This window comes from Ovis aries, chromosome 1 (genome assembly GCF_016772045.2).
Source record: "Ovis aries strain OAR_USU_Benz2616 breed Rambouillet chromosome 1, ARS-UI_Ramb_v3.0, whole genome shotgun sequence".
Lineage (NCBI taxonomy): Eukaryota > Metazoa > Chordata > Mammalia > Artiodactyla > Bovidae > Ovis > Ovis aries.
In genome coordinates, this window is record NC_056054.1 from 119,013,044 (window position 1) to 119,023,622 (window position 10,579).

Consider the following 10,579-nt stretch of genomic DNA (forward strand, 5'->3'; position numbering starts at 1 on the left):
GCCAAAGAATGCTCAAACTACCGCACAATTGCACTCATCTCACATGCTAGGAAAGTAATGCTCATAATTCTTCAAGCCAGGCTTCAGTAATACGTGAACCGTGAACTTCCAGATGTTCAGGCTGGTTTTAGAAAAGGCAGAGGAACCAGAGATCAAATTGCCAACATCCACTGGATCATGGAAAAAGCAAGAGAGTTCCAGAAAAACATCTATTTCTGCTTTATTGACTATGCCAAATCCTTTGACTGTGTGGATCACAATAAACTGAAAATTCTGAGAGAGATGGGAATACCAGACCACCTGACCTGCCTCTTGACAAATCTGTATGCAGATCAGGAAACCACAGTTAGAATTGGACATGGAACACCAGACTGGTTCCAAAGAGGAAAAGGAGTACGTCAAGGTTGTATATTGTCACCCTGTTTATTTAACTTAAATGCAGAGTACATCATGAGAAACGCTGGGCTGGAGGAAGCACAAGTTGGAATCAAGATTCCCAGGAGAAATATCAATAACCTCAGATATGCAGATGACAACACCCTTATGGCAGAAAATGAAGAAGAAGTAAAGAGCCTATTGATGAAAGTGAAAGAGGAGAGTGAAAAAGTTGGCTTAAAGCTCAACATTCAGAAAACGAAGATCATGGCATCTGGTCCCATCACTTCATGGCAAATAGATGGGGAAACAGTGGAAACAGTGGCTGACTTTATTTTGGGGGGCTCCAAAATCACTGCAGATGATTATTGCAGCCATGAAATTAAAAGATACTTGCTCCTTGGAGGGAAAGTTATGAACAACCTAGACAGCATATTAAAAAGCAGAGACATTACTTTGTCAACAAAGGTCCGTCTAGTCAAGGCTATGGTTTTTCTGGTGTTCATGTATGGATGTGAGAGTTGGACTATAAAGAAAGCTGAGTGCTGAAGAATTGATGCTTTTGAACTTGGTGTTGGAGAAGACTCTTGAGAGTCCCTTGGACTGCAAGGAGATCCAACCAGTCCATCCTAAAGGAGATCAGTCCTGGTGTTCATTGGAAGGACTGATGTTGAAGCTGATACTCCAATACTTTGGCCACCTGATGCAAAGAGCTGCCTCATTTGAAAAGACCCTGATGCTGGGAAAGATTGAGGGCAGGAGGAATAGGGGACGACAGAGGATGAGATGGTTGGATGGTGTCATCGACTCGATGGACATGGGTTTTGGGTGGACCCCGGGAGTTGGTAATGGACAGGGAGGCCTGGCATGCTGCAGGTCTTGGGGTTGCAAAGAGTCGGACACAACTGAGTGACTGAACTGAACTGAACCAGACATAAGAGCTGAGAAATTGGAAATGGGAGATGGACTCGATGAAGGACACCTAGATGTACATGGAAAGTGGAAAGGAAAGCCCACAAAAGTGAACTTTGAATGTGTGCTTAGAGTGTATGCATCAGCAAGGAGTCTGGGCACTTGGAAAAGAGCTTGTGCCAGGGTTTATCATAGAACACAGGGGCTTTGTCCACATTCCTGGGAATTTGTTTCCTGTGTAGCACCCTGCGTGTCTGTCTTCTAAGTAGGACAGTACAGTTGATCAGCAACTGCCTGAGTGGATGGTGTCTGGGCCATCCCTAAGGAGATGCTACTGCTGTTGTTTAGTCACTAAGTCATGTCTGAGTCTTTGTGACCCCATGGACTGTAGCCTGCCAGGCTCCTCCATCCATGGGATTTCCCAGGTAAGAATGCTGAAGTGGGTTGCCATTTTCTTCTCCAGGAAGGAGCTGCTAAACTGGACTAAGTCATTGGGGAGTGTGTGCCCCTCCCCAGTACACATATTATTACCAAGGTAATTGAGGATTACGAGGAACTTTAGGTACACCTAATGATTCGCAACATGCGACCTGAAGACAGAGGTAAGAGGAGGTTGGGACAATGGCATTATTTTCCTGAATTGGTGTTCATAGCAGGATATGACACTAGAACCCTGATGCTCTTCCTAGTGTGGTTTTTGAGCTTCCAGTATCAGAGTCACATGAAAGTGTTTGCTTAAATGCAGGTTCCCAGGCTCTACTAAAAATTTTGAGATCAGAAACTTTGGGTGGGGCCTGGAAATTTGCATTTTAACCACCTTCCTTGCATACTTCTAAAGCTCAGTAATGTTTAAGAAGCCCTACTTAATCACTTTGTTTTCTGGGGAAGCTGTTGACTTCATGTTTGCCAATGAGCCTCAGATTCAGATCCAGTTGATCTCTAATTATCTATTTATCCTAGTCAGATAGGACAGGACTCCCATAGAGATGCATCTTTCACCATCAAAGGAAGTGTCTGGATCCCCAGTGCTTCAAACTTTCTTCTGCAACCCAGAGACAAAAATGTCAGAACATAGGCCCATGTGGGACCAGATCAGGATTCCTAGGAAGCCATAGCTGGAATTGTGTATGATGGGAAGAGGGTGTGGACTGACCGGTGGCTTCAGCAAAGCTGCACCCTTTAGAACAGAATTAGGACATGGAGAAAAGAGAAGTGAACCACCGCAAGGAGACAAGCCGGTAGCTGGTAGCAACCACATAGTTATAAATATAATGCAGCTGAATCCTCTTTAAAACATGATTTCATTGCAGCCACATAGGCATGTATGTACATGAATTCTGTGGAATGTAGGTCTTTTTAAAGCACACAGATAATATCACATTTCTACTTCTATCCGACCTGGTCTTCCATGAGAAATCTATGAGGTGTGACCTTCAAACAGATACTGTGTTTCTTGAGTTTTGTTTCTCTTCCCTTGCGCTGTCTTTTCAGTTTATCTTTCCCATCCCTCATCTCTTCAAAACCATCTTCAATGAATTATAATTTTTTTTAAAGTCTGAATTAATGTGAGAAACTAAAATAAATAAATAAATATGAACAAACAAATACTGAAGACTCTAAGCACCCTGTACTAGAAACTGAAAACATTTTCAATCTGAAAGCCCTTTCATATTGAAGAATAAATTGTTTCATTAAGAAAATGCTTTAAAGAAAGGAAATGCAAATATAAAGTGCATGGTGCCAAAGAATTCTAAAAAGCTGTACTGCCAAGAACAGTAGAAGATTGGGAGAACATACTGAAAATTTCATGAACTTGAAGGAGATTTAACCCAAGACCTGCTGTCTCAGGCTTCAAGTCAAACTGCAGTGGTGTTGGGGGCAGGGGGTGGTACACAATTAGATGACGTCAGCTTGCCTCATCCTGAGGCCAGACCCCACCATCAGAGTTAGTGCTCTATATTTTCCCCATAGAGGCCCATCCAAGGATAGTGTGCAGGAAAAAAGAACAGAACATCACATATATTTAGAGCGCAGTCCCAAATATGGAAAATGCATTCAAAGGAGTCAATGGAAACAACAAAAGAGTAATGATGGCTATATCAGGGAGCACAGTCATTCCTTTTATATTTTCTATATGTGCTAATAGTTCTACAGTGTAGCAACTGTTGCTTAGACAATAGGTACAGCTGTGCCACAATTTACTCAGTCTCTGGGAATCCCTGGAGGAAGGAGAGAGTCAGCAAGAAGAGACGACAGGGGTTTTGTCAGGCCTATATCTTTAGCCAGATACAAAGCCCCCAGATGTACACCTGCTCTCATTCTGTCTCAATCATGAGCTGTTAATGAAGTTAATTATGAGTGGTTGAGGCCCTGGGAGCCCTTACTGACTGACAGTTCAACCTATAATTTTTCTGAGTAACAGAGCCAAATATGAAATAAGTCTGCTTCTCTTTTATGAGCCCTATCTTTGGTCTTTGCTTTTGTTTCTGTTTTTGTTTCAGTGCTAGCATCCTTTGGAAATCAGCATTGACAGACCCCCAAATTAGCAGCAGAGCAGAGTCCAGTAATCAAGCAGCATCCTTTAGCCCAAAGGGCGAATGATGAAGGGAGCCTGTCTTTCGGTATTTTATCAATTCTTTGCATTCTAGGTTTTGGTGATTAAGTTAAAAGATTTCTTCTCAGCCCTAAGCATTCCCCTAGAGGTCTTCTCCCCTGGCACAGGTCTACGATGGACCCTAAGGGCAGGAAGTGAATAAGTATGTCATCCAGTGACCTCACCCCCAGAAAACAGGCAGGTAAGGCAGTTGGGAAAATGGAGCCAGAACACTGAACATCATGAAAGGAAGCTGCTCAAGCAGCAGAAGGGTCATTTGTGGGCTCTTGAAAACTAATGTTAAAAAACAGCAGCCTTGACTTTTGCGTTGGAGTTGTAGCATGAGCCTATCTCATAGACTGTTAATTCTGTGCTCCTATCCCAATCCTAAGTGAGTTCCCTGTACACAAAGATGATCAAGATGATTTTGTCTGATTTCAACCTGTTCCAAGGCCTACTTCCCTTTTCCTCATCGTCTCTTCTCTCTTTCTTAAATTCATTCATTTATTTATTCCATACACATTCATTGAGCACCTACTATATTTTAGACAGTATGCTGCCCAGAAATGCAAGATGAGTAGGTATTCAAAGATGGATGAGTCACAGCCTCTTCTGTCAAAGAGCTTACAGTTGAACTGTAGCTGTATGTGGGTGTGGCTGCGTGGGTGTGGCTGAGGGGGGGGTGAGAGTCAGACACATGGCCTTTGAATGTGATAGTGTGGCAGGACCTATGTAGGGACATTTGTAGGTATGGTGGGGGCACAGAGGGAGAGGGGTCAGTTACCTGTGGGAGTGCCAGTCAGAGATGTCATCATGAAAAGGTGACCCCTGAGCTAAGTCCTGAACATGATCTGGGCAGAGTTTCTAAAAGCAGAAGTGGAGCAAGAGGTAGGGCAGATGCACAAGCAATGGGCTGAGGTGAGAGTGGGGCCTGCTGCCAGGAGTGTGAGTCAGCAGTGAGGCTGGAAAGGCAGGCTGAGGTCAGAACAAGGGGAGCCAGGCTACCAGGCCTGGGCTTAACTCTGCAGGCAGTGGACCACCCATAATGGTATCTAAGCAGAAAAACAAGATCAGATGTTTATTTCACCCAAGTTATTGTGGCCACAGGATGTAGGATGTATTGGTGGGAAGAGAGATAGCAGGCAGAGGCCTCTTCAGTGGAGAGCTCATCATAAGAACCCAAGAAGGAACAAGCACCAGAGCTCAGCTATAGGGTGGCTGGAGTGGGAAGCAAACTGTACGTGAGAGATGCTACAGGGAGACATAGGAGGTGGAATCACATAACCTGACAAGAGGCTGTATATGTATAGACTGAGCTAGCTGAGAAATCAACCAGACTTAAGGCTGAGTTACTCAGGAATGTGGTGTGAATTCAGGCAACATCTAGAGATGATGGGGAACTTGGAAATTCCCCTTTTTTGCTTTGGCAAAGCCTTGTATAATAAACATCCTTGAGCATCTATAATGAATAGCTTGGAATACTCGTGTTAAAGAAGCAGGGATCCCACAGAGGTCAGAGCCATTCATGGGTGTGGCCTGGGGAAGTCCCAATTTCATATTCTGCAAAATGCAGATCATAGAATCTATTTCATAGGGATGTTATGGAGAGAAGAGATCAGATAACCCTTGTGCAGTGTTTAGCAGGGAGTCTGACACAATAGCTTTCAATGAATGTTAGCTATTATTACTATTATTAGCACAGGTTGGAGGATGCACTCTATACTTTCAGGGCCTTAATTTAAACTAGCGTCAGGAAAAAAATAGCATAAGATAAACATTCTCTTAAAATGCTGTGTTTTTTAGGATGGTTTCATACTCACTTGGCTGAAAATCATACCTCATACTTAATATTTTTAAAAAGTAGAACCCATGCATGTTTCTAATGGCTTCTCTCCCATTTAGATTGAAATCCAAAATTCTTAGACTGTGTAAGCCCTGTATGATTTGGCCCGAGCTCCCTCTGCAATATCCTCTCTGAGCCCCTCCCCCGCCTTGCTCACTTCACTCCAACTGCAGACTTATTTAGCTGTTCCTCAGACATCCCTGACATGTGCCCACCTTGGAGTCTTTGAACTTGCTATTCCCTTGATTGGGAGTGATCTTTGCCTGATATCTTCATGGTTTGCTTCCTCACTTCTAGAGTTTACTTAAATGTCATTTCCTCAAATAGGGCCCTTTCTGACCACGGCTAACGTTGTACCCTCCATCAATCCCTATTCCCTTATCCTGCATTGTCTTTCTTCATTGGACTTATTGTCCAATAAGGTCTTCAGACAACATATTATATACGTAGTTATTTATTTCTTTATTTCCTGCCTTCCTCATTATGTTACAAGCTTTGTTCTGTTCTACTTGTTATTGTGCCTGAAGTAGAGCCTGGCGCTGCATAGACTCTGAACAAATATTTATTAAATGAATGAAGCACTTCCTCTTGGAAACTCTTAGTTTCCCTAGTTTTCTCCCTATGTCCTCAGACATTCCTTCTTCCTTACTTTCACTAGGTTTTCTTTTCCTAATGAAAGTTGCTCAGTCATGTCCAACTCTTTGTGACCCCATGAACTACTCAGTCCATGGAATTTCCCAGGCCAGAATACTGCAGTGGGTAGTCTTTCTCTTCTCCAGGGGATCTTCCCAACCCAGAGATCAAACCCAAGTCTCCCACATTGCAGGCAGGTTCTTTACCAGCTGAGTCACCAGGGAAGCCCAAGAATACTGGAATGGGTAGCTTATCCCTTCTCCAGCAGATCTTCCTGAGCCAGGAATCGAACCGGAGCTCCTCTTTTGCAGGGAATTCTTTACCAGCTAAGCTACCAGGGAAGCCCCATTCTTTTTCTAGTTCAGTCACTCAGTCATGTCTAGTTCTTTGCGACCCCGTGGACTGCAGCACATCAGGCCTCCCTGTCCATCCCAACTCCTGGAGTTTACTCAAACTCATGTCCATTGAGTTGGTGATGCCATCCAACCATCTCATCCTCTGCCATCCCCTTCTCCTCTTGCCCTCAATCCTCCCCAGCATGAGGGTCTTTTTAAATGAGTCAGTTATTCGCATCAGGTGGCCAAAGTATTGGAGTTTCAGCATCAGCATCAGTCCTTCCAATGAATATTCAGGACTGATTTCCTTTAGTATGGACTGGTTGGATCTCCTTGCTGTCCAAGGGACTCTGAAGAGTCTTCTCCAACACCACAATTCAAAAGCATCAATTCTTCGGTGGTCAGCTTTCTCTATAGTCCAACTCTCACATCCATATATGACTACTGGAAAAACCATAGCTTTGATTAGATGGACCTTTATTGGCAAAGTAATGTCTCTGCTTTTTAATATGCTGTCTAGGTTGGTCATAACTTTTCTTCCAAGGAGCAAGCATCTTAATTTCATGGCTGCAGTCACCATCTGCAGTGATTTTGGAGCCTAAAAAAATAATGTCAGCCACTGTTTCCACTGTTTCCCCATCTATTTGCCGTGAAGTGATGGGACCAGATGCCATGAACTGACTTCTAAATGCTGGTGTTCCTCAGGACTCCATCGTGGGCCATTTTTTTCTCTCTTCACTCTCAGCCTAAGTGATCTCATCCATTTCCATGAGTCTATGTACCAGCTTTATGTGGCTTACTTCCAGATTCTATTGCTAGCCCAGAACTCCAGATAGATAGCTGATTGACTGCTTGACATCTCCACTTGAATGTATAATAGGCATTTCAAAATTAACATCCATAACTGAATTCTTGACTCCCCTGCCATTGCCATGCACGCCCCAAACAAAAACCTGCCACCCTGTAGGATTTCTGAATAGGAAGATCCATGTGGCTGGTAAGAGGGGAACACTATTCTGTTTACATAGGACCTTACTTAAGTAAAACCAGGAAAAAAATCAGTTGTAACATAGAAGGAGAGGAGCAGATAATAGTAGTATGAGGAGCAGACCCTCTTTGGTACTAGAAAGCCTAGTATTCCTCTTTCTCTCACTTCTATAACCAATCCGTCGGCTAGTTCTATTTTTCCACAAAGTGCAATTAAAACCATGGTCAGCTCTCCATGTCCGCTCCATGTCTCTGTTCTAGGTCATCATCATTTCACATGGACTCCTGAAGGAACCTTTTAACTCATCTCCTTGTGCCCATTCTTGATTTGAAACTGTTTTCTGACTAGCATCAAGAGTGACCTTCTTAAACTCTAAACCATGTGACACTTAAAAAATCTCTTAAATGACCACCAACGTCCTTAGGATAATACTTGAACCCCTGATACTGGCCAAATCCCAGTCCTTGCTGGTTTCTCCATCCTCAGTAAGCATCGCACTCCTCCTGACTGGATATACTTCAGCAACACCAACCAATCTTCTGTTTGTTCTGAGGATTCACCAAGCTCTTTATTGTCTGAGGCTTTTTCAGAGGCTGTTCCCTCTGTCTGGAATGTACTTCTTCAACTCTTAACATGACTAGCTCCATACCTTTGCATTGTTTCTCATTTTAAATGACATCTCAGAAAGATTTGTCTCTGATCACCTATCTAAACATTTAACAGTTAAATCCAAGTATTATTTTAAGTGTTTAAAATAAGATAAAGCAATCTGAGCCAAGACGGAGTAACAGAAAATGAATTTATCAACTGGTCAAAATATATGAAACAATCTTTTCAGAAACTGGACATCAGGGAGCAGAGGCGAATAATCCCTGAAAGAACAGAAGCAAACAGGGTGAGCCTTGTGATTGCCCCAGGTTGCTGCTCAGAGAGAGTATCCAGAATGCAGAATCAAGAGTAGTAACCTAGGCAGAGCCCTGTGGTCTCCTTGAAAGATGGAGTTTGTTGTCTAGGTAGGCCAAGGTGGCTAGAGTTCACAGGGCAGAGTATCAGACAAAGAGAGCAACACAAAGAAAAGCTCTGGAAATCTGCTGAGGATCTCCCTTGGAGCTGCAGCTGAATACTGATCAGTGCATGTGTGGGAGGAAACTATACAGTGCCAGGGAAAGAACAACCTGAAAGGACTGGAAGGAACAATCCTTGAAATTCATACAGGGCTAGAAATAGTCTGTGTTTCCATTAGCCAAAGTGGAAAAACCTGCAAATTCGTGGGTTATCAGCACAGTACTCAGAAGCATGTTATATCAGCAGAGGAGAAAATGAGTCCTAAAGGTTGCTCTAAATCTGAATAACTAAGCATAAAAGCAAACCACAAAAGGAGGTAAAACAAGACCCAAATTGTTTCCAAAAACATAATACAAAGCACAAGAATATTTATTAGAAAAATGTGCAGCATCCAACAGGGTGAAATTTACAATGGTCATCCAACCAAATATTGCCCAGCTTACAAAGAAGCAGGACAAAATAAAACCCATAATAATAAGAAAAATCAACCAGTAGAAACAGACCCAGAAATGACACAGATGATGGAATGAGTGGACAAAGACAGTCAGTAGTTACTATAACTACATTCCATGTTAAAGGTAGAAGACAGATAGACCATGTTAAGTAGAAATATAGAAGATATAAGAAAGATTTAAATAAAATTCTAGAGATGAAAACTAAATGATCTGATACCAAAAAAATATACTGGATGGGTTTAGTAGCAAATTAGATTTCGCAAAAGAAAAGGTTAGTAAACATGAAGAAACAGTAGAAACTGCAAAATGAAACAAAGATGAAACAAGAGAACAAAGACTGAAGGAAAAACAAATGAACAGAGTATCAGTGAATTGTGGGGCAACTTCAAGGGGCCCAAGGGGGTGGATATGTTTATTATCTTGATGGTGGCAATGGTTTCACAGCTGTACACATATGTTAAAACTCATCTAGTTGTACGCTTTAGATATATGTATTTAACTTACTATACTTCCATCATGTCTCAACATTGATATAAAAAAAAAAATCTGAAACTAAAATCCCAGATAATAACAAGTGGAATAGTGGAGCAGTGAGTTGGGATACTAAGTGAGGGGAAGCAATAGTTTTCTAAGCTTCTTGTCTATTTGAGAAGAATGGATGTGGATACCTAATAACTGTATAAGTTGTTATAAAAATATGTTTTAAAACAAAACAAGTATCTTAAAAATATAGATACCTACTGAATGAAGCAAAATAGAAAGCATGACTTGAAACCAGTGTAAGAAAAAGCAGAGTAAAAAGTACTGATCAATCAATCTAAAGCAGAAAAAGGAAAAATAAGAAACCTAGAACGATGGTAAACAGAAATTGAAAATACTTGAATGAAGCTTTTTATTCAAGAATCTAAAAAAGAACCACAAAATAGCCTGAAGGAAATAGAGGGACTCCATAAACTTAAAGCAGAAATAAAAAGGAACAGGAAAACTGTAAAGTTCATCAATAAAACCCAACCTGTTTTTTTTTTTAAGATCAGTAAAATAAACATTTGCAAGAAAAAAAGACATGAGGTAGTAATAACATTAGGAATGAAAAGGGAAAGCAATATTAGAATATGTACGTTTTAAATTATAAACAAATATTGTAATTATTTTATGCCAATAAGTTTTGTTTTCTTAAATCAACTTTATTGAAGTATAATTTACACACAGTAAAATGCACACCTTTAAAATATATTATTTGAGAAATTTTGATAACTATATGCCACTTGTAACTAGTACCACCATAATCAAGGTATAAAATATTTCTGTCAACCCAGGGGTTCTCTTGTCAGTTCTCAGTCAATCCCCTTCCTCTACCTCTTAGCCCTAGGTAACTGCTAA